This window comes from Taudactylus pleione, unplaced genomic scaffold (assembly GCF_031769625.1).
Source record: "Taudactylus pleione unplaced genomic scaffold, aTauple2 ptg000627l, whole genome shotgun sequence".
Taxonomy (NCBI): domain Eukaryota; kingdom Metazoa; phylum Chordata; class Amphibia; order Anura; family Myobatrachidae; genus Taudactylus; species Taudactylus pleione.
The window spans coordinates 3,908,441-3,936,333 of NW_028285029.1; the positions used below are offsets into that span (position 1 = coordinate 3,908,441).

Below are 27,893 nucleotides of genomic sequence, written 5' to 3' on the forward strand. Positions count from 1 at the left end.
TACTAAATCTTCATATACAAAAGGGTATGAGTAAAACCTGTAGATATGCGTAAAGCAGCATTAAACATGGTAGAAAAGACCACTTAAGGCTATTAGGTTTTATCACATTTCAACATTTTTATATCCTGGGTAATTCTCAGCTAATTAGCTATTAGGATTTCATTGGCGTTATTATGATTTCTGTATCTTGTTTTATTTAATATACTATTAACTATGACAGGGGCATATATTAAGAAACTGCCTCTCTCAACCTCTTCTCATTCTATCAGTTCACACAGTACATAAATGCCGAGCCAAAGGAGTATTAACTGTGACAGTGCATATTATTTAAAATAAATATTTTATTTCTTCCTTATATTAGCATTTATCATTTAAATGTTTTATTGTGGGGTTTCCCTATGGTCTAACCTCAGAACATTCTTCATCTTTTTCTTTTTCTTCTCTAGAAGATGGAAGGTACAGGCACAACTCCATAGTCTTATTTTTTTTCTTTTCTAATAGATGCCACATGGACAATGTTCTGAAAAGTGTCATGATGGATACAGAAAAGCACCAATGGGAGGACACCATGCATGTTGCTATGACTGTGTGCCGTGCTCAGAAGGAGAAATATCCAATAAGTCTGGTATTTGAACAATAGTTTTACAGGGTTATGTTTTCTGCTTTATTACATATTCCCAAATCGATTGAAATACAAAAATTTGTTGTATGCAATAGAGAACAGAGAGACTCTTGAGAGACACACTACTAAGATTTTAGAATTGCTGAAGGAAATTAATTGTAATTGGTCAGACTTATACCAAACTATCCAGTACAAATTAGGAACAGAATATATAAGAAAAATTACTCACCTTAAAAACCTACAGTATATACACAAGAAAAAATTGACTATAGTGGCTAAATGACAATTTTTTAACTCCTCTTTTATCTACCAATATTGGCGTAGAAAAGCAACCTAATTGATGCTAAAAAACATGTATTAATTGCTAGATTATGAAACTTCCAAAGTGAACTAAATTATTTAAAATTTTTCCATACGCATCATAAAACACTTAGGGCCGTATTCAATTAGAGGCGCAAAGCCTGAATCTGCAGAAAAGTTTTGCGGGCGACGTAATTTTGCCAGGTGGAAAAAAGTATTGCTGTATTCTGCATATGCGGAAAGTCAATGCATTGTAATAGGCGAAAAAGATTTGCCTATGAATAGCAGGCGGAAAAAAGTGCAGAATTGCGATTTTGGGGTGCAAACTTTGGGAAACCCCCCTGCACCCTTGGGACAGTCCCCCAAAGTAACTGTGTCAAAAAAAAAAAAAAAAATACTTTAAAACACCCAAAAAAGTTATTTCATTTTGTGGGTAAAAAAATGTAAAGTTAAGGGACAAACTTAAAAACTAGCAAAATAGACATCAGGGGCGTCCCCAAGTATGGGGAAGGTGTTTTTTTATTGCAGGTCCTTGTGGCAGGTGGATTTTTTACGTAATTTAAGTACCCCAAATTTGCTATTAGTTACTTTCACATAAAAATACTGGTAAATGCTATTCTTCCCCACTTGTGCAAATACGCTAATAAGAAGCTATTGTCACAACTTAAGTACCCCAAATTGCTTTATTAGGGCTATTTGGGGGCATCTATATTGATCCCCAATGTTAGTGCATCTTTTGGAGGGCTGATTTCCCAATTTTTGACAGCAATTTCCGCCTGTTCTGAAATCAGAGTTTGACGTTTTTGCCTCCTTTGGAATTGAATAGGGAGAATAGCGGGGGTACGCCTGATAAGTTTCCACATCCAAAAGAAGAGATGTAGGCAGAAAGTAGATTCCACCAATGGTGACAAAATTATCATGGCTAATTGAATACGGGCCTTAGAGGCACAATTATTTTTTTCATTTCCATTTTCAGTTATTTTTATTTAAAGTAATCAAAAAATTTAGGGCCTGATTCAGAGCTGCTTGCTCATGCTGTGTGCTTAAAAGCGGCCCAATGTTCTGCATACGAGCATGCATATGCTTCACTGTGAACATGCGCAAACTACACACAGCGTTTGCAACCCTCTCGCTCGCTCACTCAGCAGAGGCAGCCCAGGGTAATGAGTGACAGGAGAGGACATTTGTGGGTTGTAACAGGGGCAGGATACTAATAACGAGGGGATGGAGATGTGAACGCAGGTGTGTCTGAGTGTTTCAACGTCGTTTTCAGAGGCATGCCTAATTAACAGGCAGCGTCATAGTACACATCACTTGCCATTCTTTTAACCTGAATTTCCTCGCAATGCATGCAGTAGGGTAAAGCTCCCGCAAGCACTGCGTTAGCATTTGATGGTTCTCGATGTACCAATGTTTTAGTACAATTCCAGGAGATGACATGTGCTGGTGGGCTGCTCTGCTTTTGCGATTGGGTATACGCTCACACAAAGTTACCGCTCACTAAGACATAGTGGGTGTGCTTATGCCTTGGTGAGCGATCGCTTCCCATGGCGTCACTTTGAAAACTTTGCATATGCATCTAGCGAGCATACGCAGAAAGTGACTGGTTTTGAATCAGGCCCTTAATCCACAGTAAAGAACCATAATAGACATCAAAATATTTATAAAGGAAATGGATTCAGCCAGTCAGCCAGATATTACTTATATTTGTAATACTTAAAATCCATGATAACAATAGGGTGGTCAAGGAAATTGGGATGACACAGAGATAATATGGTAAGGGGTAGGAGTGGACATGAAAGGGACTATTTAAGAGGTACAGAGACTATAGGCATTTTATCATAGAAATAGTACATTGTTACACAAAAATAATTTTATAGATGGCCACCATACACCTCAATGATCAGTTTCCAAGCAGCTGAGCTTGATAGGGAGATGAGTCGGCAGCTACTTCCTTTAATTCAAATGATTGCAAATAAACGTAGCAAGTTCTGTATACTTGTTATTTTCTGATATTGTATTGTCCTTATAAAGATAACAATTTTTTGTGAATTGGTACTTTGCAGTTGGGTAGGAGAGGGGATTTTGGCCCGGATTCAGAGCCGGACGCAATTAGCGCTCGCTCGTCCAGAAAATAGGGGTGGCTATTCAAATCAACCGTTCGCTCTTTGCGGTCTGTTCACGCCTCTATGTCTGAACGAGCGAACAAAATTTGCGGTCGTTTTTTGAAAAAATATGCCCCCTGGTCGCTCGCATCCTACGTCATGTCCACTATTTATTAGATTAATCGAGTACATCGACCAGGGTATGAACTGCTCGCTATTCTTGGGGTTGGTTTTTGCTACCACAATTTTGCGAGCAGTTCTGGCTATAAAATAACCCAGTGACATGGTCAATGACGCTGCTGTTTAAATTATGCACACCCATAAAACGCCCGTTTTGACCTTTAAGCACGCCTGCGTTCTGATCTCCACTCCCTGTTTTCAAGCACCTTCCCCCGTTATCACCCACATACGCCTACTCCTGTCACTCAAATTATCAGGCATTCGCTATTTTGCGAGCACATGAATTTCGACCGCACTGACTGGTTCGTGCATGCATATAACGATCTGTACGCATGCGCAGTTGGGCAAACATCGCTCGGAGCGAATGAGCAGCCGCTTACGAGCAGCTCTGAATCAGGCCCTTTGTTGTTAGTGAATTTTATTTACATCCTTAATGCCATTATTCAGGAGTCTCTAGAAAGCTTTCTTATAGCTTCTGGAGAGAGTTGTAGTGAGACAGAGAAGCTAGAATTTCAAGTCCTCAGGAAACTTTCCATTCATTTTTTTTTAAAATATTGCACATTGCATATAGTAACTCTTTATAAAAAGCAGATAAGGGCATTTCCACCATATACTGTAGGAAAATATTGGCACTATTGCATCTCTAACAGGTTCCAGGGAATCAGTATGATTTACCGCTGGCTGCATGGCCGGCAGTACTAAACCCGTCAGCAGCAGCCCAACAGCGGAGGAAATCCCTATCGTCTATTGAGGTAATCATAACTAACCTAATTACCACCCTAACCCTAACCCTCCTTTAGGGTGCGTAACACTAACCTGCCCCCAAAGTGCCTAACCCTAATACCCCTCTAAACCTACCCCCCCTTTCCCAGCATCCTAACCCTAAGTCTCCCGGGGGGGTACCTAACCCTAACCTCCCCCCTGCTGGTGCCTAACCCTAACCCATCCTTCCTCTAGCCTAACCCTAACATCCCAGGGGGAGCTAACCCTAAGTCCCTCCCGGGAGCCCCTAACCTAACCCTCCCCCCGCGGCTTTCCACGCATGGTGCCCGGCTTACCTTTGATTGGTAAGTCGGGTGTCGGGCTCCCAGCGAAGGTCTAATGACAGGCATCAGGATTTCGATGCCTGTCATTTGTACCTTGCCAGGATTAAACAGTCGTGAAGGCTTCCCGACTGCTTCCCGGTTCCAGAAACCCATGGAAATATTTTATGTAGTACGCTCAAATACTGTAACTACACCCTTTCCCATTCTTTGTTGAGAAGGGATAACAACTAAATAAATTATCAATAGTTTATACAGAATTGACTTATTATGGGTGGAGGGTTGAGGTGCCATGTACTGTAGATGGTTTCAACACCTGTAAGCTATCTACAAACTTAATCAGATGTTTAGAAAATGATGTCATGCAGTTTTTTCCAAAATTATGATTGTAGCACATGCAAATTTGATTGATCTCTGATAATGAATAAAGGGCCTGATTCAGACCCGCTCACGAGTGCTATGCGCTCGCAAGCGGGTCGATGGTGGCCCAGTGTGCATGCGCACAATGGAGCCGGCTCCGTCATGCGCATTCGCGAGACCCGGATAGTGACTAGCAAACTGTTGCTCAGGGTCTCGTACCAAAGGGGGCGTGCTGTCTATGTTGAGTAACAGCACGCCCCCTTTGGTGGGTGGGTCGGGGGAGTGGCTGCCCAAACGGAGGCATTCCCATGTAAACATATCCATTTGGGGGCGGCCCCACTGACATCATGAGTGATGTCAGTGGGAGAGATTTCGGCTCTGTGAGAGCCGAAATCTCTCTGGGGCTTGCGGCAGCGAGACCCTAACACAAGGGTCTCATCGCAAGCCCGATGGTCATGCTGGTCTTGACCATTGCGACCATCTTCCTGGCCACTTGCTGTAGCTGTGTGTTGTCACCCACAGCTATGTGAGCGGCCAGGAGGCCGCTCTAAAAAACAAGAAGGCCGGCCCTGATTCAGAGCAATGACTCTGTCAGAGTGTCCGGCTCTGAATCAGGGCCAGATTCCCAACAAGCACATCAGCTGACCATCCCTGAGTTCCAGTGCAATAACCCAGTTATTAAAATTAGGAAAATGGAGGCCTGGCATAAAGTTATGGTTATGTAAAAGGATGTTAGTTGGTAGATCAAGAAAAAGATGTGGTGCAGTTTTCTCAAAATCATCAATATACAAGTTAAGGTTGATTGATCCAAACTGTAGAATTGTTCCACAATAAAACCCAATGTTTGCTTTTTCAGGATTATAGTTAATATTATATTGTAACATGTTAGTACAGTAGCTGCTGATGTTTGAGAGTTATACGTGCTGCAAAGCTTGAACCAGTTTTGCAGCATGTGTATCAATGAGTCCCACAAAAATATTTTTTGTGTGTTAATTTTAACCAAATTTATTCTCCCTTTCCAAAATAACTATTAACTTTGTCAAGTTTGGAAAACAGCTGAGTCTGCACTGAATGCAGGTGGAGGGGGATTCTGGGCTGCCCAATCACTGCTGGCAACAGTGAATGGGACATGATGGAGCCGCAAATGCTGCACTTCTAGTGCAGCTGAGTCTGCACTGAGGCTAGCAGGAGAGGTTCTCTGGGCTGCCTAAAGGTAGACAGAGGGGGACTCTGGGCTGCCTGATCACTGCTGGCCACAGTGAATGGGACATGATTTGGTCAGAGCCATAAATTCTGCACTTCTTGTGCAGCTGAGTCTGCACTGAAACTAGCAGGAGTGGCTCTCTGGGTATTTCACAGGCAGGAGCAGGGAGTACTCTGGGCTGCCTGATCACTGTTGGCCACAATAATTGGTTCACAGCAGGAGAGAAGATGTGGCTACCATGAGCCATGGGTGCTCCATTCATAGTGCAGTCTCGGCTGCTCTGCTACTGCCAGATGCAAGTGCCACCAGATATTCTTCAAGCAGCCGCTTGGTGAGCAATGCTGACTAGTTGCATCAAATGCTAATGTCAGGAAATGCTCAGCCTGGTGTGGTCACATACTGTATAATGTCCTTTTTAGACTCTGCTATTCTCAGTAAAATTTCATATGAGCCTTCAAGACCAACATCTTCATCAAAACTGTCCAGCTCCATCCCAATCTACTTCTCTTTGCTCACTGTCTCCCCATGTGTGTCTTATTCGCATCCCAGATGCAGCAAAACACTACTCACAGATGCTGGGTTATGACTTTAACTGCACAGAAATTTAATTTAAACAAGTTCAAAGTCACAGAAGAAGCACAACAGAACTTGGCATGAGAAACAGCTATTGCAGCTCCACCATAAAGTATCTCTTCCTACACAGATTCACACACAGTAGAATTGTTGCACATTAAATTGATCAGTATAATCTAGCAAATTGGCTGAGAGGGGCTGTTTGGTGTGACTAAAGCCATCTGTATCACATACAGCTGTAAATAAATATGTATTATACTCACAGGATTGTCTAGACTTCAAAAATGATTAGAGATGTGCAAAGACCCCCGTGTTTTAATTTTCATCCTAAATCATCATTGGGTTTTGGTTTTGGCAAAATCACACTCTAGTGTTTTTGCCAGATTTGGTTTTGGTTTGGCTTTGGATTTCTTTAAAACTTGATTGAAAAAAAAATCTATAAAAACAGTTAAAACCATGTAATTTGGAAATTATAACATGCATCGAGTTTGGATTTTAAATCCAAGTTCCAAACTGACAGCAGACCTGTACCAGGACTCAATTTGACATGGAACTCCAATTGATTCCAAACTGTTACTTGATATGACTCAGAAACCATAGGGGTATGTAGTCAGGAAGCCAGCAGTATATCATACTGATTCCCCTCTAGGTTTTAGTGTGTTTGTTTTTTAGAAGAACCAAACCACACATATCTACAAATAATTGAACAAAAGACAGTTGCTAAGCTTACATGGATGCAAATCTCTAGTGAATCATATCTTTCACATGTTTTTCAGCACTATCCTATACAATACTTCCATTTACTGAAGGTTTACCATATCACAAATGTAGATGCATCTTAGTCTACATTCCTCTTTCCACCAATACACGTTCAACTTGGAAAAATTAATATTTTCTCTCATAGTAGATGTATCAAACCTTCAAGAGATAAACTGGTGGAGTTGCCTATAGAAAACAATTAGCTGCTAGATATAATTTATCTAGTACAGGTTATGAAATGAAAGTCAGAAGATGATTGATCATATAGGCAACTTCTCCACATTATCTCTCTAAAAGGTTGGATACATCTCTCACATAAAGGTCTATGTACTAAGCATTGAGGATAGATAAAGTGGAGAGAGATAAAATACCAACCAATCAGGCACTGTCACTTTACAGGTTGTGTTTGAAAAATGACTGTTAGAAGTTGTTACTCTATCTTTCTCCACTTTATCTCTTTCAAGACTTGGTACATCAACTGCATCCCATAAGTACATATCTCTTAAGGTTACATTGTAAAACAAAACTCATAAAACTACGTTCCTGGATGATTTTTGCAGAAATAACATTTTCCATAAATGTGTTTAGCTCATTCTTCTGCAGATATCAAAGAAATCCACTGCAGTCTATTTTAATTCAAAAAAGTAATCCAGATACAATATGTTTATAATGGGACTGCAAAGTTATCAAGTTCTGAATAGTTTAGCTACTGTATTGATGCTTTTAGATGACAATTGCCATAGCAACCTATAGGTGACATCACCATTTCTTTTAATTCCAGCCATTCTGATCTAATCATAGTCACATTACCTGTCTAACCTTTTAGTTCTATTCAAGTTCACATGATAGATCTAGCCAATCACATCTTATATCTGGCAGTTTCCATCACTAATGATGAAGCTTATATCTCCATGTTTTTTAGAGAGTAAGGGATCCAAAAGATCCAAAGGATCCCTTTCCAGTAACTAACACTTGCAACGAGGCAGTGGCTGATGATTTTCTCCATACCAGGTTCCATTGTGTCACATAGTAAATTAATCAGCACAGCCTCCAGGTGCATACTAGTCACACCATGCTATTTGTTTATTACAAGTTATTTATATAGTGCACAAATATTCCAAAACACTTTACAGAGCATATTTGGCCACTCATTTCAGTCCTTGCCCCAGTGGAGCTTACAATCTTTATTCCCTACCACATGTACACACACACACACACACACACATACAAAGTAGGGTTAATGTTTGGTGAGAGCCAATTAACCTTCCAGTATATTTTTGGAGTGTGGGAGGAAACTGGAGCACCTGGAGGAAACCCACACAAGCACAGGGAGAATATACAAACTCCACACAGTTAGGGCTATTGTGGGAATCAAACCCATGACCTCAATGCTGTGAGGCAGTAATGCTAACCATTACACCGTCTGTGCTGCCCTTTGTTGCGGCTAAGCAATATTTTCGGGTAAAAAAGACACCCAGTGCTAGCAGAGATGCACAAGACCTGGTGTATCACTCATGGCAGGTTTCTTGCACCACATGGCTTATTGATGCTACTGTAGATGTTTGAGGACACATCAGTAGGCTCCTGTGTACTAGTAGCCAAAGAGACTTTAAACCTGGAATAAAAGTAACAGTGAACAATTCGGGTTGGTTCAGTTGGCACTTAGAGGATTAGAGATTGTTTTAAAATATAATTTTATATTTATCAATTTCTTCTAGGACTTATACAGATGTAGGCCATAAGTTACATCAATCAATTTTCATAGCTTATAAAATAAGTGGAAACACTTTAGCAGTTATTACAGAAGAGATCAGTAGTACTGATTAATTGATCTTAAATAGGAGTCAACAGTTTAATTATGACACATTTTTTTGATTAGACTTTGTTAATGTAAAGATTTATTTATGCACCATTAGGAAAGAAGATGAATTATGTGTTGATCTTCACTATGAGAACTTATAATCATTCTGTTCACCTTGACAAAGGGACTGGAACATTGGTTGCTGTTTGTATTTGAATACTGGTCCTGTATAATTAAAATGCAAAGTGTCCTCTTCCATGGACATGGTAGACATATGTATATATATATATATATATTTTGTTCATGATATTGTTGAGCATAGTTAGGGATGTGTAAGACCTGGGTGTATATTTACTAAAGTGTGGGATAATAGAAGTGGATGTGTTACCCATAGCATCCAATCAGATTCTACTTTTAATTTATGTAGCAATTTATAGAAGGTAATAACTAGAACCTGCTTGGTTGGTTTGGTTAACATCTCCAGTTCTATAAACTTGTACTTTATTCAGATATATAGCCTAGAGCCTCATAATACTCAGCCTTCCAAGAGGTTAAATGTACATATATATATTCTCTCCTAGCAGGACCTGCCAAGAATCCAGTATATATATATATATATATATATATATATATATATATAAATATATATATCTTCTTTTTTAACTCAATTAGTTCTTATTATAAAGAAAAAAAATTGACACTACATATCATACACTACAGTAAACATAAATATATGACAACATAGTTCCACAATCTGCTGTACAATTTAAAACATAAAATAAAAAAAATATATATAAAATTAAAAGAGTAGACAAGTAATGGAAGGGAGAGGAAATGCAATTGGGGGAGGGGGAAAAAAGAGATGAAAATACAAAAAGATAAAAGTGCACATACCTACTAAATACTAAAACATATTTAAATTTAAGCATAAATAAACATTTGCTCAACAGGAAAACATAAAAATGTTACCGTGATAAATTAAGTAAAAGGAACAGTAGTCAAAGTCTTCAAAAAAACACCCTGAGAATCAAATAAATCAGACCACGGATGACATTTAATCAGTGGGGATGTGGAAGAAGTGGAATATTTAAACCCGAAAGTTTCCATTTCAAAATTTCTTTGGACATTAGACCTTATTTTTGATAGAAGAGGAGGATCAAATCTTTTCCAATATTGTGCTATGGCCACTCTTATTGCTCTAAAAATATGTCCAATAAAATGTTTGTTATGTGTTTGTACTGACAGAGGAAATTAATGTATTAGAGCAATTTCTGGAAGATGAGATAAAACCTCAGAAGTGATTAACTTAAAAATCTGAGTTATTAACTTAAAAATGTCTATCCAAAGGGAACTAATTAAAGGGCAAGAACAAATAATATGTAAAAGTGTGCCTTCAGATCCACAATTTTTCCAGCAGAATTTAGAGGTCTTAGGCCATATTTTATGTAATTTATCAGGAGTATGGTAAATACTGTGCATTAATTTAAACATTTCAGTGTGGTTAAGACATTTAGACATTTTAAAAATATTTGAGAATACCAAAATCCAATCCTCATCTGTTAGAGAAATTTTAAGTTTTGCCTCCCACTTAAACAGTTGGAGGCAAAGGCAATTTTTTTTTTAATCTGATGGGGACAGAAGCATTCTTTACCACTTAGATATACCACCTTTGTTGAAATGAGGAGTTAAATATAGACATTATTTATGGGGGAGGAGAAGAGAGATGTTGTGCAGGAGAGGTATTGGATAGCACCCAGTGACATATTTATAGAAATTTTTAAAAATCATTCTTAGGAATAGAGTACTGGTCCTCCAGGTGTTGAAATGACTTAAGATGTTGGCCAATATACAGGTCTTTAACAGTGAGGATGCCCTGTTTATACCAAGTAAGTAGGGATAAAGCTGGATTCAATTTTTAAAGTTCCAATATAGAAATGTTAAAAGATGGGCAAGAAAAATCTCCATGTCAACCAATTAGTTTATCCCAGACTAAGAGGGTGTCGGATACACTCCTCTGTGTAAGGGGATAAGAGAGTCTGTCCTTAGCCTTAACCCATAGCAAATCTCATAAAGGGAAAACTAAACATATATAATTTTATATATCCACCCATGGTTTAGTAGGAGGAAGAGAAAACTAATCTTTCACTTGGTCAAGAAGACAGGCATGTTGATATAGCTCAAGATTTGGTGCAGCTAAGCCACTTCTAGCCTAAGATATAACTAGGTGAGTCCTGGCTATTGAAGGTCGTTTACCTTTCCAAACAAATGTTGACATATGAGTTGAACTTATTTAGTAAACGTATTAGAACCAAATAGGTTATAGCTTACAATAGATATAGAAATTTAGGAAGTAACATCATTTTAACAGAGGAAATGCAGCCCAACCAAGTAAATTTGTAATTCACCCACATCTTAGTCAGAGTAGAAAATTGATCTAATAATGGCTGATAATTACACATTATAACGTCTTGCAATTATAACATTATTCTAATTCCTAAGTAGCAGAGATCAGTAGTCTGCCAAGCATATGAATATTAAAACCGGAGTTGCTTTATAGAGGTATGATCAATATTATAAGCCAGCACCTCAGTTTTTGATGTATTCAATTTATAATATGATACTGCAGAATACTCTTGGAGAATAGTGTGAAGTGCAGGTAAAGAAGTTTCAGGATTCATAACAAAAAGAAGTACGTCATCTGTTGAGAGATATCTTATGTTCAATAGAGTCAATAGTGAAGCATTCAAGAGAGGGGGATATCTAATTTTTTCAGCAAGGAGTTCCATAGCTAAGGCAAATATTAAAGGTGATAATGGACACCCCTGTTGCATCTCATTGGTTATATTAAAACTTTTTTAAAGAAAACCATTACTAAAGATACTAGCCAAAGGGTTAGTGTATAGGTTTAAAATAGCATTCAGAAATAACACAGGGAATCCAAACCTAGCAAGAACATGGGACATATATATCCAATGTAGTCTATCAAAGCTTTGTCCACATCAAGAGACAGCAGAACCATATGAGCAGGGTGGGCAGCATGAGCTTCCAGAAGGAAAAACAAATTCTAGTATTATCTGGAGCCTGCCTTCCGAAAGTGAAGCCAACTTAGTCATATGACACCAAAACTGGCAGGACAGGATTTAATCTGTTGGCTAATAGTTTTAAAAAAAATTGAATGTTGGAGTTCAATACAGCTATTGGCCTGTAGTTTTGACACAGTGACGGGTCCTTGCCAGGGTCCTTGCCAGGCTTGGGAATTGTAATAATTTTGGTATCCAACATTTATTTAGGATATTAATTGATGGACACATCATTATAAAGATTAACTAATATGGATGTTATGGAAGGCTGAAAATGGAATATAAGCTATTAATGAACCCATCAGGTCCAGGGGCTTTATCTTTTTTGAGAGATTTGATAGCTAGTTGAACTTCGTCACCACTCCAAGGAGAACATAAAGCAGCATTAACAGAATCCAAAAAAGAGGCAATCAAGGCTTCATAATGTTGAGGAATAGAGTAGTCTTGTACAAGGTTATACAGCTTCTCATAGTAATAATCAAAGTGTTGTGTTATATCACAGGGGTCAGAAATTATAGTTCTCTCTGAGTTAGATAGGCATTTAATCTGATTAATAGCATTTTTCCCCTCAGTTTACATGCAAGCAATTTATTCACTCTGTTACTGAGAGTATATAAATTTTGGTTCAACTTAGCAATTGCACGTTGAACATGAGAAAGGTGCAAAATATTTAATTTCTTCCTGGCCTTGAGCAGGGCAGAATAAATGATTGAGTCCTTTGAATATTACTTATGTTGATCTTCTAATTTCACAAGCTGAGATTCATATGCAAGTTGAACTTCCTGATTCATTTTACTGATCCTGGCTGCTGCTTGTATAGCTGCTCCTCTCATGACTGCCTTAAGTGCACACCAATGATTTATTATAGAAGTATTATCAGGAGTATTCATTTATATGTAGGAATACAATGATTCTTGCATAACTCTGCTTCCTTCATTATCCAATAAACTGTATTCTTGCAGATGCCAAGGTCTAATGGTGGAGTAGTCGAAAATAGTGACCAGGACCAAACTAGGGGTGCATGGTCAGACCAGGAAATTGGTAGTATATTGACAGAGGAAACCAATTGTAATGACCATTTATCAGTTAAGAGGAGATCTATCCTGAAGTATGATTTATGAACTGCAGAGTAGTAGGTATAATCACGTGACCATGCATTTTTGACCCTCCATGTATCATAAAGATCAAATTCAGCTAATATATGTGAAAAGGAGGAGGCAAGAGGCTGGGCTGCAGTGAATTACATTTTGTTAATTAAGGAGGACTTATCTATCTTGGGATTGGGCACAAGGTTTAAATCTCTAATAAGAAACAAGGATCCTTTTCTAACTTCCTGAATTTTAGGTTAAAGTGATTTGAGAAATCTTGGCTGTCTTGAATTAGGAGTGTAAACTGATGTAAGGATAATATATATATAGCACCTATCTTTCCAACCAGAATTAGGTATTTACCATTGCAGTCTACCCATTTTTTCTCCAATACAAGAGGGAAGTTTCTGCTAAGGACTATACAGTAGCTACTCTATTTCTTTTAAATGGGCCACATTAGGTATAGCAAGTAGGAAAATTATGGTTGGTAAACTGTGCGGGAGAATGTAGTGAAAAATTGAATTCTTGAATTGCTACTATATCAGATTTCTGATCCACAAAATATTTTAAGGTGAGGCGTCTTTTATGTGGGGAATTGAGACCTTTGACATTAATACTTCAAAATGTAACCATAAAGAAAGATCAGAAAAATATGGTATAAAGTATGTGGAATCCACTTTACATAATGAGAAAATCTCTGTAGGGTGGGCACTGGTATGACTAAAATTAATAAAAAAAAGAGAAAAAGTAGAAAAACAAATAACAAAACAGGGAGAAAAGAGAAATAGCATCCATAAAGGAAATATGACAGAAAAATTGAGGGTAATGGAGGGCGGGCCTAACCAGAGAACCCACCATCTACTCCAATCATTAAACAAAACTAAACACAATCTCACAGATAATACATTCTTAAACTTCTAAAAGAGAAAATAGAAATAAGAAAAAAAGACCTGTGAAGAATATTTAGTTAACTAATGAACTACACATTATCTGCTGGAAAACCCCCTTTACATTAAGTTAGATTCAAAATCTTGTTAAACTCATTTGACTATTAATAAAGTTACTGAAGAATTATGTTATTGTGTGTTATAGTACATCATGTAATAGAAATACTAGTGTCACATAGAAAGGTGCAATCAAAAATACATATTCTAAAGGGATGTGATGCATCCCCTGAAAATGTAAGTCGTAAAGGGACACAAAACATGTTAGCAGATACATATACATGAAACTGCAATATATTGAAAACAGTGCAAAACTGCTGAACGGAATCTTGAATGTGCCACTATGGGTTAAATTAAACTCAATAAAACTGATTGACCGACCAATAAACTTTACTTTAGGGTTATTTAAATCAAACAATGGACATTGGGGAATATCTTGGCTTGAAAAAGGCTACGGAAGTAGCCGAAATGCATTGCTGTTCCCTACGGGTGCCTGGAGATTCTACCCGCATACAGTGCTTTATCCTACCTGCCTTTTTCTGCAAAGAGCTGACGCTAATTATTCAAACTGGCTCCCTGTCCACCGTGACCTAAACTGCTCAAGTAACCGAGGCTTGACCGGCAATACAGAACTGGAAGGACGCTAACCTTCACATTCACAAACCATGCCGCTGCCATCCCAAGATGGCTGTCAGCTGGTACACCACATGCAAGTGAATGTCACTGCCAACAGCTCTCCCTTCACAGCATCCTGACCACTGACCAGCTTACAGAAGCACAGCTGCTCATTCCGGAGACAGCTCACAGCCAGCGCTTCACATCACAAGTGAGTTCCACTACAAGCAGCTCATTTCCTTGCAATGTTTAAGCCATTAATCAGGAACATCTAGTATAGGGGACATTAGTCTTAAGTTTCTGACATACCCCTTGCACTGATTTGTCTATGGAACCTGTTTTTAGTATACAGAGACCCGGGTGTATGCAATCCAGTGCTAGGTGATATCTACAATCCACCTTTGACCTAACATCTGATTTAACATCTAACTCCTTTATTTCTTCATCCATTTGTACTGAATCAAAATATGAGACATTTACTATACAGTATAACAACTGAGGGACCGTTTCACTCTTTTCTCCCGGCTACCACCTTTAACCATTTTTGCATTATCCTTCCTCTGAAGGAATATTGTTACATTGACTCATTTGAAAGAATCCCCAGGGATATCACTACTGCGACTTTCTAGTGTATCCAGTTACTAGATACAAGTCAATCCAAGAGAATATTCATTTAATTATCTGTGTGTTTGTCTTTATTAGTGTTACATTGTCAACAGTTTATGAGAGTCTGATCAACTCTATTGTATGTATCTATATGTCCATTATCATTTTTCATTGTTCCATATGAGTGTGGCTAATTAGCCTTATACATTAAATGTTTCCTTTTTAATTGATGTGTTGATTACTGGTGTCCCAACATAGACATTAGAGCACAGTCTTTTTTGTGTAAATTTCTGGTTTTATAAGGTTGACATAATCTTATTTGACTTCTGATCTACTGTCTGATCCATCTAACATATTGGCGCTGGGTTCTTACTTTTCTTATAATGTATTTCAGCTCACATAGTCTCTGTATTACCATAGAAAATCCACTGGGGGTCATGAATGTAACATGTAGGAGTATATCTATACTATGGTGATAGATATGCTATAAAATATATAAAGTGCCAGCAGAGCTAGTAACTTGAATTCCAAAACAACAATGTATACCCAAGCACTAAAAAATTGGGGACATAGGGGGGAAGGGAACTCAGTAGGCACTGTCAAGTAAGCAACTGATTCAAATGCAGGTGTCAACTCCTGATAAAGGCCAAAAAGAAAGGAAATATATGAACAGTGCTGAATTGCCTATATGAATATTATTTTTATTTTATATACATATGATTATTCAATTATTCATTTAGACAATTCAGCGCTTTTCAATGTATACCAAAGAGGCTGCAGGTGATTCAGTGCATTCTGGCTAGAGATAACTATTCCAAATAATAGTGCTCAACTGTAAAGCAGCAGTAGCAAAGGTGCAGTATTTGTATAAAGGCTCCTTACATCAGGGGGGATGGTGAAGGATGGTGCCTGTTATAGTACTGTGCCTCACAGTAGTGACCACCATTACTAGGAGTGAATTAGAGGCAAAGCAGAGACCTCAGACCAGTCAACAGATTGCCTACCGCACCACTGTGTGGTGTGAGACCTCCAGGAGAAGTGTGGGGAAGAACAACAGGGGAACCGGGAGCTGAAAGCAAAGATGGTGACCATGGGTGCAGCATCGGGGAAGAAGTACCAAATAGTGGAGGTGATGGTTTGGGGGAAGTCAGGTGATCAGGCCCCTCACAGCGGCATCAGTACAGGCAGGTTAGCTGGCTTACGGGACTTCCGGTGGAGGCCTGCAGGTTCCGTTTCCAAACTTTAGTCCCTGGCTTCAGCTGCAGTGGTAGGTTGCTTGTAGCAACAATATTCTAATGTGGCCAGGAGTCCTCACCTCCCAAGCACCAAGTAGCATAGTGCCTGTAAGGAGAGTCAGGGTAGCCGACTTTTAGGCAGTAGAGGAGTGAGATGAAGGGAGAGCTCCAGACAGTGTGTCCTCATAGTTCCGCAGGAAAGCCACACCCCCCTATATATATGGTTCATGACTGTCAGAAATTGTACTAGATAAATTATATCTAGCAGCTAATTGGTTGCTTTAGGCAACTTAAGAGAATAGATGCTTTCTTCCATGTATAATGGTGTGTATATATATATATATATATATATATTGTGATAGAAGCACTGGAGAAGTGTGGAATGGCTTCCATATCTGTCCCAGATTCCTGTCCTATGTGTTATAAAACCCCCAGGAGAAGTCTGTTGGACAAAGCAGACTAGAAATGTCAGAAATGTCGGCTTTTGTGAAGAGCCAGAATTTGTCCTGGGGGTGTGGATGTGAGGAGTGGTAGGGATCAATCTACAGGCCACTCTGGGTGTTGGGCCTTTCAGCCTGGTAGGAGGTTATTAGGGCTTGAACCTGTAAATGACTGTGATAAGCTATGTTCACTTGTGGCTGAGTGTCTCATACCTAGAAGAGCAGGCCCGCAGGTTAGCTTGCTCTGAGACACTGTTTGCTACAAACCAGAAGGTACTGTGGACATGAACTTATTTTAGTGTTCGGTTAGTGAGGGAATTCACTGTCTAGTTAGAGCCCAGACGGGTTCTAACTAGACAGTAATTTAGGGTTATTTTATGTTTGTTCATTTTGATTATTGATGTTGCACAATAAAAACTGGTGCCAACCAGCTTGCATGAAAATCGATGACTGGAGTGCTATTTCCTGGCTGCTGTGTGTAAGGAGGTGTCCATCTACCCCAGGAGAGGGACCCCCTACCCCGATCATATCACAAGTGGTGGAGAATGTGGGCAATGCACACTGAAAATTGCAGCAAGATGAAAAATTCTGCATTAAAAATTTAAAGTGACAAACACAAATTTGTTGTGTTGGATATCAACTTGTGTTCTGTGAAGTCCATGAAGGTGGTGTCGATAGATGCTTAGAGAAGCCAGGTTTTGTTTTAATCCTACACCTAAAGACAACATGGAGGACATTGTTAAGGCCTTTCTCCAGGATTCGGCAGCTCAGCAGGAAACCAACAAAATTCAGGAGGCAGCCCAGAGGCAACAACAAGTCCCCATCGAAGAAACCCACCGGGCCATAGTGGAGAACAGCCAGGCCATAAAAGAGGTGGTACAACACCTAGTAGCCTGGACTGGAGATGCTTCCACTGATCCTCCAACCCACACTTGCTCCATATGTGTCAGTCATTTTTTGCAGAAGATGACCCCAAGTGATGATGTGGAGGCATATCTTACTGCCTTTGAGAGAACTACAGAATGGGAGACTTGGCCAAAGGAACAGTGGGCAAGTCTTGTGGCACCCTTCCTGTCTGAAGAACCACAAAAGGCCTACTATGATTTGTGCCTTGCTGATGCCAAGACTATGCAAAGCTAAAATTGGAGATCCTAACTTGCTTGAGAGTCACCTCAATTGTTCGGTCCCAACGAGCCCACCACTGGGAGTCCAAATGGAAAAGCTTCCATGCTCACAGATGCATGACCTCATCCACCTAACCACAAAATGGCTATAGCCTGAGACACTGACAGGACCACAGATCATGGAAAGAGTCATGATGGACCGGTATCTGGAATCGCTACCTGCATCTCTGTGTAAGTGGGTGTGCCATGCAGACCCCAAGTCCGCAGACCAGTTAGTTGAAATGGTGGAGAGGTATGTGGTGGCTGAGAAGCTGTTGAGTCTGCCCCACCGAGCCCTGATGGTGCAATGGCGAACTCCCATCGGCACTGGTAAGACTATTCCAGGGGAGAAGGGTGCTGGGTGATGGAATGTACCTAAGACTGAGGGTGAGGAACCTGGAGACAGGCCAGCCAGGCCAGGAAGGTTCCTTCCATGTAAAAGACTAGATTATAATGTGATTCAGTGTTTCCAATGTGGTGGCTTCAGCCATATTGTGGCTAATTGTTCACTTACCTCTGAACCTATGCAATGTGATACTGCTCATGTATACCGCAGGGGGTCTTTCTTTCCACATCCAGCCTGTCCTGCTGACCGGCAGGTTGAGACAGATAAGCACATGTGTGTACTCACTGTAGAAGGCAACCGAGTAGAGGCTCTGATAGATTCTGGTAGCCTGGTAACACTTATAAAAGCTGAGCTGGTGAACCCCTTGAAGTGTAAGGGGAAAACTATTGGTGTGACCTGCATACATGGGGATACTCTGTATTATATTACTGCAGAAGTGAACATCGAGACACCATGTGGTTCCGCGATAGTCTCTGGGGGTTTGGTACATGGCATAATGTATGATGCAATATTGGGGAGAGACTTTGCTCACTTCTGGAAGTTGAGGGAAAGCTGATTTTGCACAGCGGTAAATCACCCTGACCCATTTGAGAAGGTTACTGGTGTAGTAGCAGAGGAAGTTTCTTCAGAGTCAGAGATGTTCCCTTTTTCTAGTATGATTGGCGAACTAGAGAATGTGGAGCGTGATGGTGGCTCACCAACTAATGTGCCTCCCACTAAGCTGGGAATTGTTATTGAGCCAGTTGATAGTCTTCCTGATTTAGAGGTCAGAAGAGAGGTCTTTGCCGTGGAGCAGTTAAATGACCCTACTCTGGTAAAAGCCAGGGAGAATGTCAAAGCGATCGATGGTAAACCCATAGACCCTGATAGTCCTTTGTCATATCCTCACATGGCAGTGTGTCGGGATTTTTTGTACCAGGTGACTAAGAAAGGAGAAGATATTGTGGAACAATTAATAGTTCCCAAACCTTACAGAAGAACAGTGTTAGATTTGGGCATTATGTTAATATGATGGCAGGCCACCGGGGGGGTAGAGAAAACCACTGAGCATATTTTTCTGGCCCAGGGTCCATAAAGTGGTATTTCACTTTTGTGCATCCTGCCCTGAATGTCAGTATCATGCTCCCAGACCACATTTTAAAAGTCATCTAGTCCCATCACCTATTATAGAGGTGACATTTGAAAGAATAGCTATGGATTTGGTGGGACCCTTAATGAAGTCTGCCTGGAGCCATCAATATATTCTGGTGATAATGGATTATGCTACCAGGAACCCGGAAGTGATACCATTGCGCAATACATCAACCAAGTCCATTGCTAGAGAGTTAGTCCATGTATTTAGCAGGTTGGGAACACCTAAGGAAATACTGACTGACCAGGGTACCCCATTTATGTCAAAAGTCATGAAAGAGTTATGCCGCCTGTTCAAAATTGAACAGTTAAGAACTTTGTTCTATCACCCCCAAACCGATGGGTTGGTGGAGAGGTTTAACAAGACGTTAAAACATATGCTAAGATACGTAGTCGACAATGATGGTAGAGATTGGGATTACTTATTGCCTTATTTGTTGTTAGCCATAAGAGAGGTTCCCCAATCCTCCACTGAGTTTTCACCTTTCAATTTGTTATATGGGAGACACCCAAGGGGGTTAATAGATGTTGCCAAAGAGACATGTGAGGGGCAGTCCAGTCCGTATAAAACAGTTATTGAGCATGTTTACCAAATGCAAGAAAGAATTGCTGCTGTGTTGCCGATAGTAATGGAGCACTTAGAACAGGCCCAACAGGCATAGCAGAGGGTATATATAACCACAATGCTCAGTTATGCAACTTTGCAGAGTTTTGGTGTTGGTTCCCACAGTAGAAAGTAAACTTTTGGCTAAATGGCAAGGACCCTTTGAAATCCTATGAAAAGTGGGGCAGGTCAATTATAAAGTTTACCAGTCGGAGAAAAGAAATCCAGAACAGATATACCATGTAAATCTTATAAAACCCTGGAAGGATAGAGCAGCACTGTCAGCCATCCGATCCCCTCCAGTAAACCCAGGGCCCATGCTTCCTGAGGTGACAGTGGCAAAAACCCTGTCTACAAGTCAACAGCAGGAAATTAAGGAATTTTTGATCAGAAATAGGGTGCTGTTTTCTGACATACCAGGGAAAACCACAGTCATAAAACATGACATAATCACTGACCCATGGGTTACGGTTAACCTAAAGACCTATAGGTTACCAGAAGCCCAAAGAGAATCAGTATCAAAAGACATTAAAAAAAAACGTTAGAGTTAGGTGTAACTGAAGAATCGCATAGTGAATAGTCAAGTCCCATTGTGCTTATTCCAAAGCCCAATGGGAGTGTGCATTTCTGCATTGACTTCTGGAAATTGAACAGTGTGTCAAAATTTGATGCCTACCCAAAGCCTAGGGTGGATGAACTAATTGAAAGGCTGGGGACAGCCAGATATTTAACCAATCTTGACTTAACCAAAGGGTATTGGCAAGTGCTGTTAACTGAGAACACCAAAGAAATTACAGCTTTTTTTGCACCATAGGGATTGTTTTAATACAAGATGTTGCTCTTTGTGCTACATGGGGCACCTGCTATCTTTCAAAGAATGATGAATAGGATTCTAAGGCTCCATAGACAGTATGCTGCTGCTTATCTGGATGATGTGATCATTCACAGTCCTGATTGCCAGTCTCACTTGCCCAGACTAAGGCAGGTTTGACAGCCAACCCAAAAAAGTGTTGTCTAGGGATCGAAGAAGTAAAGTATCTTGGATACACCATTGGCAGAGGTTTGACAAAGCCACAGCTCAATAAGATTGAGGCAATACAAAACTGGCCACGACCCCTGAATAAGAAGTAGGTGACAGCCTTCTTAGGGATCACTGGGTATTATAGGAGGTTTATAGCCAATTTTGCCACCATTGCAGTCCAACTGACTGACCTTACCAAAGGCAAACAGAAAGTCATGGTGAAATGGAGTCCGGAAGCTGAGAAGGCTTTCCAGGAGTTAAAAATAGCATTATGTACCCAACCAGTTCTGATAACCCCTGATTTTGACAGAGAGTTTGTTGTACAAACTGATGTGTCAGATGTAGGCGTAGGAGCGATCCTGTCCCAGAGCAAAGAGGGTGAAGAACACCCAATTTTTTTCTTAAGCCAAAATTAAATGTACATGAGAGAATGCTATGGTCAAGAAAGAAGCATAGGCAATAAAGTGGGTGTGAGAGACTCTCAGGTACTACTTGGTGGGAAGAAAGTTCAGATTGATCACAGACTATGCCCCTTTGTAGTGGATGTCAGAAAACAAAGACAGCAATGCGAGAATAATGAGGTTGTTCTCGGCATTACAAACCTTTAAATTCACAGTAGAACACAGGCCAGGAAGCCAGCTGGCTAATGCGGATGCTTTGTCACGTGTCCATTGTTTGGGGTCTGCGGTTGTTCCGCCCCACAGGTCAAAACAAAGGGGGGATATGTAATAGAAGCACTGGAGAAGTGTGGAATGGCTTCTATATCTGTCCCAGATTCCTGTCCTACGTGTTTTAAAACCCCCAGGAGAAGTCTGTTGGACAAAGCAGACTAGAAATGTTGGCTTTAGTGAAAAGCCGGAATGGGTCCTGGGGGTGTGGATGTGAGGAGAGGGCAGGCCCCATCCACAGGCCACTCCGGGTGTTGGGCCTTTCAGCCTGGTAGCAGGTCATTAGGGCTTGCACCTGGATATTGCTGTGATAAGCTAGGTTCACTTGTGGCTGAGTGTCTCATACCTGGGAGAGCAGGCACACTGGTTAGCTTGCTCTGAGACACTGTTTGCTACAAACCAGAAGGTACTGTGGATGTGAACTTATTTTAGTGTTTGGTTAGTGAGGGAATTTATTGTCTAGTTAGAGCCCAGACGGGCTAGGGTTTATTTTATGTTTGTTTATTTTGATTATTGATGTTGCACAATAAAAACTGATGCTGACCAGCTTGCATGAAAATACATGAGTGGAGTGCTATTTCCTGGCTGCTGTGTGTAAGGAGGTGTCCATCTACCAAGAAGAGCGACCCCCTACCCCGATCATATACATATAATTTTTGTAAGAAAACATTATCATCCATCCTGACAGTGTACAGCCTTTTACTTTCTCCTTTTTCTGGCAGGACAAGTCTTGCTTAGTTTGTGAATGGCAAAACCTGTGTATCTAAACTACCCTTCACGGTTGCTTTACATAATGGAGCTTGCTCCACAGACCATGCATGGTATTTTAGTGCACTGTCTTAATACCTGTGTTATAAAAAGACAATTCTTATCCACAATATGATTCTTATTACAGGGTCAACAGAGTGTTGCATTTGAGTATAGTCCTGTAGCACATGGCATGCTGTGGCTTGTAACTGTTAGACCGTAAATGTATTATGTTAAATGTGAAAGGTAAAATAAGAAATTAAATTAAGTACATGGATAAAATAAGTGATATAAATGTAATGGTGTGATGAATGCAATAATGCTATAGAAAGGTATTTTGTCATATACAGAGTTGGTGCAAAATGCAACTTGGGGTATTAATTTGCCACTGTGACATGTGGTATGTAGTTGGTTATGGGATTACAGTGGTCAGGATGCTGGTGGTAACAATACTGGCAGCGGCATCCCAACAGTCAGAATCCAAATGCATGCAGGGAAGTACCCTAACCACTTCCACTCCAACTAATTAATTCCAACCTTTCTTGTAGCCTAATCCTAACCCTCCCCTCTTGCAGCCTAACCATAACCCCTAATCCTAAAAACCAGGATGACAGCCATATCCTGTGGTATGATGTAAGTGATCAATGATGTAATAAAGTATATAATTTTCTATGTGATGTCATCAGTGATGCCAGTAGTCATATCATTTAACACATAGTCATTAGAAATCTGTGAGCTGTTGGCAAGTTAGGAAATTGTAATACCTGTACACCAATATTCTATATTTTAGCCATACATATTTTTTTCTAATAAAAACATGCAAATTTAATATGTACAGTCAGGTCCATAAATATTGGGACATTGACACAAAATTCAGATTTTGGCCTCTATTCACCACCACAATGGTTTTGAAATGAAACAAACAAGATGTACTTTAACTGCAGACTTTCAGATTTAATTTGAGGGTAATTACATCCAAATCGGGTGAACGGTGTAGGAATTACAACGGTTTCAATATGTGCCTCCCACTTTTTAAGGGGCCAAAAGTAATGGGACTATCAACTCAAAAGCTATTTCATGGACAGGTGTGGGCTATTCCCTCATTATTTCATTATCAATTAAGCAGGTAAAAGGTCTGGAGTTGATTGTAGGTGTGACATTTGCATTTGGAATCAGTTGCTCTCAACTCTCAATATGAGATCCAAAGAGCTGTCACTATCAGTGAAGCAAGCCATCATTAGGCTGAAAAATCAAAACAAACCCATCAGAGAGATAGCACAAACATTAGGTGTGGCCAAATCAACTGTTTGGAACATTCTTAAAAAGAAAGAACGCATCGGAGAGCTCAGCAACACCAAAAGACCCAGAAGACCACAAAAAACAACTGTGGTAGATGATAAAAGAATTATTTTCCTGGTGAAGAAAAACCCCTTCACAACAGTTGGCCAAATCAAGAACACTCTCCTGGAGGTAGATGTATATGTGTCAAAGTCAACAATTAAGAGAATACTTCACAAGAGTGAATATAGAGGGTTCACCACAAGATGCAAACCATTGGTGAGCCACCAAAACAGGAAGACCAGATTAGAGTTTGCCAATCAACATCTAAAAAAGCCATTACAGTTCTGGAACAACATCCTATGGACAGATGAGACAAAGATCAACTTGTACCAGAGTTATGGGAAGAGAAGAGTATGGAGAAGGAAAGGAACTGCTCATGATCCAAAATATACCACCTCATCATTGAAGCATGGTGGTGGTAGTGTCATGGCGTGGGCATGTATGGCTGCCAATGTAACTTGTTCCCTTGTATTTATTGATGATGTGACTACTGACAAAAGCAGCAGAATTAATTCTGAAGTGTTTCGGGCAATATTATATGCTCATATCCAGTCAAATGCTTCAGAACTCATTGGACGGCGCTTCACAGTGCAGATGGACAATGACCCAAAGCATACTGCAAAAGCAATCAAAGAGTTTTTTTAAGGCTAAAAAGTGGAATGTTGTGCAATGGCCAAGTCAATCCCCTGACCTGAATCTGATTTGAGCATGCATTTCACTTGATGAAGACAAAACTGAAGGGAAAATGCCCCATGAACAAGCAGGAACTGAAGACATTTGCAGTAGAGGCCTGGCAGAGCATCACCAGGGATGAAATCCAGCGTCTGGTGATGTCTATGCATTCCTGACTTCAGGCTAAAATTGCCTGCAAAGGATTTGCAACAAAGTATTAAAAAGTGAAAGATTAGATTTTGGATTGTTTAGTTTGTCCCATTACTTTTGGCCCCTTAAAAAGTGGGAGGCACATATAGAAACTGTTGTAATTCCTACACCGTTCACCTGATTTGGATGAAATTACCCTCAAATTAAATCTGAAAGCCTGCAGTTAAATCACATCTTGCTTGTTTCATTTCAAATCCATTGTGGTGGTGATTAGAAGCCAAAATATGAAATTTCTGTCTATGTCCCAATATTTATGGACCTCACTGTATTTATCATTTTGCTTGTTACACACAATTAACTATGCAATCCTGAAAACTAGTCATGTGATTTTGTATTAAAAGAACAAATCATTATCCTCCTTCATAGAGAGTACAAACAGTACAGTAATGATCAAAGAACAGTAAGTGATGTATTAGGGTAGAACAACTACAGATTATCCAATAAAATGTAATACGCTTGTCATGGATGAGGAAAACAGACTAACAAATTAAACCAGTACTCCACATATTGAGAAACACTAAATGGAAATTATGAAGGGCAGTTAGTTAATGTAAGAACTGAACTTGCAAAATAAAACATTTAGAGCAATGATAATTAGATTTTGCACTGTATGATATTTTAGGACCCCTGAATAGATGTTTATGATTATTTTTCCTCACACTGATTACTAGAGATGTGCGAAGACCCCCGTGATTTGATTTTGGTTTTAGATTAACTCATCAATGTTTTATGATTTTGGAAAAACCAGCTACAAGTTTTATGGTTCAGATTCAGTCCTTGTTTGGTTAATGATTCCTTAAAAATTGATCAAAATTGAATTAAATTTTAAAAAAATCAATAAAACAGCTAAATCATGTAATTTGAATCTGTTAACATGCAATCTAAAACATGGTTTCGTGGGTGATTCCAAGTTCCAAACTGACTGCATAATTCACTTATTGAATTATTATTATTATTATTATTATTATTATTATTATTATTATTATTATTATTTGAATAATTGAAGACATAACTGAACCGGTACTCAATTAGACTCTGAGCCCCAGAGTGATTCTGAACTTTGAGTGGATTCAACTTTGAACTATAAAGTTTGGGTGTGTTCATATTTCAGGGAAACTGAACAGCACTACATCTCTTCTGATTACTGATATTTTAACCAATTTTAAAGAGAAAAATATTGGATTCTGACATATCATGTTATGTCTAGGCTCAAAGAGACTCAAAATATAACTTCAAGTAGACATTTTCTTCTTTCATGGAGTCTTTTTTCAAGGTTATTTGTTGTACAAATTAACCACTTGACAAATAAGATGAAAAATGTTCTAATTTTTTTCTAAAATTGGACAGAAAACAAATTAAAATGGTTTGTTACTGTAACTAAACTGTAGAGAAATAATGAGTGGTTGAGAGTAAAAGAGCAATAATTGGGTAGAGAGAAAAGGAAGAAAGAAAGTAGAGACAGAGAGATATAGGAGAACTTGACATACCATCTTGACTTTTTGAGTGAACATACTGTAATCTACCATTATGGGACTTTGTTCATACTGATTTGTTTATCCCTTACATCACTCCAGAACAGAACAATTTTATATCACATCTAATTGAGAATATATATAAGAGAGATATCCACAGACCCAGGGGTGAAATTAGATACTCAAATTAATGTTTCGTAGAATATGCATGCATTGCACACAAGTCCTAGCCAAAAGAGATGAAGAAAAATGAGGAATGGAGGATATGTAATGGCGGAAATAGAATCTTGTGAAGAGACAAATAGAAATGATAAATGGAAAACAATAGATAATGCTCTGCCTCTCTCAGACAATGCCTACAACTAATTAGGCAGTCTCTATAAGAAAATAATGCATGAAAAATGTGCCACCTGTTACTCACTTTAAAATTGTCTCCTCCAGTGCTGATGACACCAGATGCAAACTGGCTAACATTTGCAGAACTCTCTACTCAACTGGGATCATTACTGTTAGCAGGCCCAATCATCAGCTAGAATCTCTTAAATCTGTACCTTCCTAATCTTAGCCCTGGGATATTGTGAAAGGAAAAAAGGAGAGAGAGAGAATGAATATATAACTGATGGTATTAATAATGCTCAAGTATTTTATTTATTTCACATTTTTATTCCATAGGCAATGAACATTGTGTGAAATGCAGCTATAATGAATGGCCTAATGATGCAAGAAACCAATGTAATGCCAAGTCTCAAGAGTTTCTTTCATATGAAGAAGATGCTATAACCTCAGTGTTTTCTGTCACAGCTATATTATTTTCTGCTATAATTGTTTTCATAATTGGAATATTTTTTATTTTCTGGACTAGCCAAATTGTCAGAGCTAATAACCAGAACCTCAGCTTTAGTCTCCTGATCTCTCTTAAGTTGAGTTTACTTTGTGTATTTCTCTTTCTTGATCGCCCAGTGGATATAACCTGCATGCTTCGCCAAATCTGCTTTGGAATAATATTTACAATCACTGTGTCCTCAATCCTGGCAAAGACTATCACTGTTTGCATTGCTTTTAAAGCCACAAGACCTGGAAGCTACTGGAGAAAATGGGTTGGAGTAAAACTACCAAATACTTTAGCATTGCTCTGTTCATCTGTCCAGGTCCTGAATGGTGTGATCTGGTTGTCAAGTTTCTCCTCCATTTCAAGAGTTTAACATGGACTCTACTCCTGGGACTATAATCATCCAATGTAATGAGGGTTCTGTGTTGGCCTTTTATTTCATGTTGGGTTACATGGGGTTCCTGGCAGCTGTGAGCTTTGTTCTAGCTTTTCTGGTGAGGACATTACCTGACATTTATAATGAGGCCAAATACATCACATTCAGCATGCTGGTGTTCTGCAGTGTGTGGGTCTGTGCAATCCCAGCTTATCTGAGCAGTAAGGGGAAGCAAATGGTAATTGTAGAGGTGTTTGCTATATTATCTTCATGTATTGGAATATTAGGCTCTATATTTTTCCCTAAATGTTACTATTTTATGATGAGACCTGAAACAAAGAGAAAATAAATTGTTTTC

The 27,893-nt window shown here is 39.4% G+C and overlaps 1 pseudogene; it reads left to right on the forward strand.

Annotated features, from left to right (window-relative positions):
- Positions 1–501: 501 nt before the first annotated feature.
- LOC148479271 (vomeronasal type-2 receptor 26-like) lies at positions 502–27,884 on the forward strand (annotated as a pseudogene).
- Positions 27,885–27,893: the final 9 nt, after the last annotated feature.